Genomic DNA, 4738 nt, shown 5'->3' on the forward strand with positions numbered 1-4738 from the left:
TAAGCTGAGGAGGCCGGGCATGGTGGCTCACATTTGTAATTCCAGCACTTTGGGAGGCCAAGGACGGTGGATCACTGGAGGTCAGGAGTTTGAGACCAGCCAGGTCAACATGGCAAAATCCTGTATCTACTAAAGACACAAAAATTAGCTGGGCATGTGCCTGTAATTCCAGCTACTTGGGAGGCTGAAGAAGGAGAATCACTCAAACCTGAGAAGTGGAGGCTGCAGTGAGCTGAGATTGTGCCACTGCACTCCAACCTGAGCAACAGAGTAATATTATCTCAAAAAAAAAAAGAAAGAAAGAAAGAAAGAAATGGGCTGAGGAAAGCAGAAACAGAACAAAAAGCAGATTGGTCATTTCAAAGCTACTTTCCCTGTAAAGGTTAAAGCAGAAGGGACTTTATCAAGCCAGATAAAACTGGACTATTTGGGGATTTGCCTATTAACTCCCGCTACCTTGAAGTGTCACATAAACAACTTAGTTACAGTTTGGTGGTATGGAACTTCAGGACAAGTAACTCCATTTTGATTTGGTCTGTTGAGCCCAAAGAGATATAATTGTATTGAACAATTCCCCTCTTTTCGTCAGGGTCTCTCATAGGTGAGAGTGTGACCAAGACTTAGGGCATCAGTACAATCTAACAGTCACCATCATTTTGGGGTGCGCTCTCCATACATCATTCATGGGTTACATTGTCTTTCTTATCATGTGTTTCTTTAAGTTTTCTTCATTCCAGCCCAAAAGACCGTTTAGCATACAGCAGATAGCTGCATGTAGATATTTAAGACTTTTTGAGAGGATACTGTGTACCAGGAAGACTAATATTGTGACCATCAGGAGGATAATACCAAAAATTCGGAGCATGTTTCTTACCCAGGGTCTCCATGAACTAAAGCAACTAAAATCAAACAGATCTAAGAATGAGCTAGATGAGGAGTCTGCCTGTTTTAACCAAGTAGGTGTTAATTTTTAATAACTGAGTGTCTACAATACTTGATATATTTACCTATATGCAACAAGAAATATCAGCAACTACACAGACTCCTTCCTGTTCAGCTAGTAGGTAATCTAGCATCCCATGATTGGAATAAATTAAGGCAGGAAGTGAGAACAAGTGGATCTAGAAGTCTTTTTTTAAAAAAATATGGAATGCTTCAGGAATTTGCATGTCATCCTCATGCAGGGGCCATGCTAATCTTCTCTGTATCGTTCTAATTATTTTAGCATATGTGCTTCTGAAGCCGAGCACTAGAAGTCTTACTTTATAAAACAGATCATGAGGCTGGGCATGGTGGCTCACACTTGTAATCCCAGCACTTTGGGAGGCTGAGGTGGGCAGATCACCTAAGGTCACGAGTTCGAGACCAGCCTGGCCAACATGGTGAAACCCTGTGTCTACTAAAAATACAAAAAATTAGCCAGTCGTGGTGGCAGGTGCCTGTAGTCCCAGCTACTTGGGAGGCTGAGGCAGGAGAATCACTTGAACCTGAGAGGCAAAGGTTGCAGTGAGCTGAGATGTTGGCCAGGCTGGTCTCGAACTCCTAACCTCAAGTGATTTGCCTACCTCAGCCTCCCAGAGTGTTGACATTACAGGTGTAAGCCACCGGGCCCAGCCCAACTTCTCATCTTGATTTGCAGTTTGATTGTCTCTGGTTATGGCATCATGCATTTTGGTGAAATCTCTATTTGGCCCACACATCAGTAATAGGACTTGTCCTTTGAAATTTACATTGAGTTGTCCAGCTTCTGCTTATAGGGCTTCAGGAACAGAGTAGCTCTTATTTTTAGTTGGAGAGTCGTAACCACATATTGGAGGAAACTAGAAAAATTCAGAATCTAGTCTAGTCTACAGGTAGATAATAAAAACTTGAGAACAAGGAACAGGGGTATACTCTATTAACAGGTATACTATAGCTTTCCTCAGAAACATAGTTTTTCTCTCAATAGCAGTGGTCTCCAACCTTTTCATGGAAGACAATTTTTCCACAGACCAGGGTAGGGGTGGAGGGGATAGTTTCGGGATGAAACTTCCACCTCAGATCATCAAGCATTAGATTCTCATGAGGAGCAAGAATCCTAGATCCCTCGCATGTGAAGTTCACAATAAGGTTCCCACTTCTATGAGGATTTTTTGTTTTTGAGACGGAGTCTCACTCTGTCACCTAGGCTGGAGTGCAGTGATATAATCTTGGCTCACTGCAACTTCTGCCTCTGGGGTTCAAGGGATTCTCCTGCCTCAGCCTCCTAAGTATCTGGGATTATAAGGGTGCACCGCCATACCCAGCTAATTTTTGTATTTTTAGTAGAGATGGGGTTTCACCATGTTGGCGAGGCTGGTCTTGAACTCCTGACCTCAATCCTCCCACCTTGGCCTCCCAAAGTGCTGGGATTACAGGTGTGAGCCACCACGCCTGGCCTCCTGTGAGAATTTAATGCTGCTGCTGATCTGATGGAGGTGGAGCTTAGGCGGTAATGCTCACTTGTCTGCAGCTCACCTCCTGCTGTGTGGCCTGGTTGCTCATCTCCTGCTGCGTGGCCTGGTTTTTAACAGGGGAGCCAGGGGTTGGGGACTCCTGCTCTACAGTCACCCCCATTTCTACCAAAGATAATCGGGGTAAAACTAATTTGTTTGCAAAATAAGTTTAGTCTCATCAAACTTAGGCTGTTTATTTATACAAGTACAGCAAGAATAACAATTGACCACATAGGCGCTATTAAACTTTGCTTTGCTGGAACTTTTGATAGGAAATCAAATCCAACAGATTGGATTATTAACAACCTCTTGAGGCTATGAAGCCAAACCAAAGCATACCTCAGACTTTGTCTACAGTACCTGTAGATTAATTCTATGCACTTGTCAAATACGGTATCCCAGTGAAAAAATATAACTGATATTTCCAATTTTATTCTGAGAAAACTGAGCAGATTCTTATTGAACTAAACTATGAAAATAACTATATTGCCACGAAAATAAAAATTTTCATGAATATTTCTAAATTCTGGAGGGATCAGGTAGGTACTGAAAGTAAATGTTTCAATTTTTGTTCACAAAAGTATACTTTGCCAAATTGCTGTAAGTTACAGATAGCTTAAAAGAAAGAGTTGTCTTAAATCTGAAAAACAAAATATTAAAAAACCTGCAATATGGCCAGGCGCAGTGGCTCACGTCTGTAATCACAGCATTTTGGGAGGCCGAGGCGGGCGGATCACGAGGTCAAGAGATCGAGACCATCCTGGCCAATATGGTGAAACCCCGTCTCTATTAAAATACAAAAAAATTAGTTGGGCATGTGGCGTGCGCCTGTAGTCCCAGCTACTCGGGAGGCTGAGGCAGGAGGATCACTTGAACCTGGGAGGCAGAGGTTGCAGTGAGCCGAGTTCGCGCCACTGTACTCCATCCAGCCTGGCAACAGAGTGAGACTCCGTCTCAAAAGCAAGCAAACAAACAAAAAACGTGCAATATTTCGAATAAAAATGCTGTAAAAACCCATAATTCTTCTTCATCAGTTTATTTAATCCCATGTAATTAATTTTTGTTCTGCTTGATCTTGGTTAGCAGCTCACGAACCCAGCAGTTTCTTCATTAGATTTCTGGAAATTTCTACCTAGTCCAGTGGTATGATCTTAAAGTTATCAGAAACCTACATTTATTTGTCAGAGTCCTCTCTATCCTTCTGTTAAAAGAAAAAGTCAGCAGAATTAAGTTTAAAGGAGTTTAATTGAGCAATGAATGATTCGCGAATCAGACAGCCCCCAGAATCACAGCAGATTCAGAGAAACTCCAAAGGTGTCTCGTGGTCAGAACAAATTTATAGATTAAAAAAAGGGAAGTGACGTACAGAAATTGGAAGTGAGGCTCAGAAACAGCTGAATTAGTTACAGGTTGGCATTTGCCTTATTTGAACACCGTTTGAACATCCAGCAGTGTATGAATGGTTGAAGTATGGCTGTGCTGGGATTGGCTAAGACTCAGCTATTGTTATAGGCACTATTGTTATAATCTCTAAGTTAGGTTTTCAATTTTCCCTACCTATTAAGTTAGGTTGCAGTTCATCCAAGGACTCAAATATGGAAGTACGGAGTCCTTCTCATTTAGTTTGCTTTAATACTTCCCGTGAATCTTCGGAGTTTCCCTCTGTTGCCCAGGCTGGAGTGCAGTGGCATGATCTCAGCTCACTACAACCTCCATCTCCCGGGTTCAAGCAATTTTCCTGCCTTAGCTTCTCGAGTAGCTGCGATTATGGGCGCACACCACCATGTCTGGCTAATTTTTGTATTTTTAGTAGAGACAGGGTTTTGCCATATTGGCCAGGCTGGCCTTGAACTCGTGACCTCAGGTGATCTACCTGTCTCGGCCTCCCAAAGTGTTGAGATTACAGGCGTGAGCCACTGCCCCAGGCCACACTTCCATGAATCTTCTTGAAGACACAACACTTTAGGATTACAGTTGTTTGCAAAAAGCTCTCAGAAGGGCTGGGCAGGTGGCTCACGCCTGCAATCCCAGCACTTTGGGAGGCCAAGGCAGGCAGACCGCTTGAGCCCAGGAGTTCGAGACCAGCCTGGGCAACATGGTGAAACCTCATCTCTACAAAAAAAAAAAAAAAAAAAAAATTAGATGGGCGTAGTGGTGCACACCTGTAGTCCTAGCTACTCAGAGGATCCCTTGAGTCAGGGAGGTGGAGGTTGCAGTGAGCCAAGATCATGATACTGCACTCCAGCCTGGGCAACAGAGTGAGA

The 4738-nt window shown here is 43.2% G+C and overlaps 1 non-coding gene across 1 annotated transcript; it reads right to left on the minus strand.

Moving 5' to 3' along the window:
* Window positions 1-1139: 1139 nt before the first annotated feature.
* LOC112209020 (U6 spliceosomal RNA) lies at window positions 1140-1250 on the minus strand. The gene has a single exon (XR_002943708.1). It is a non-coding gene; the product is annotated as a U6 spliceosomal RNA (small nuclear RNA).
* Between the last annotated feature and the right edge of the window lie 3488 nt (window positions 1251-4738).

Source organism: Pan troglodytes, chromosome 3 (assembly GCF_028858775.2).
Source record: "Pan troglodytes isolate AG18354 chromosome 3, NHGRI_mPanTro3-v2.0_pri, whole genome shotgun sequence".
Lineage (NCBI taxonomy): Eukaryota > Metazoa > Chordata > Mammalia > Primates > Hominidae > Pan > Pan troglodytes.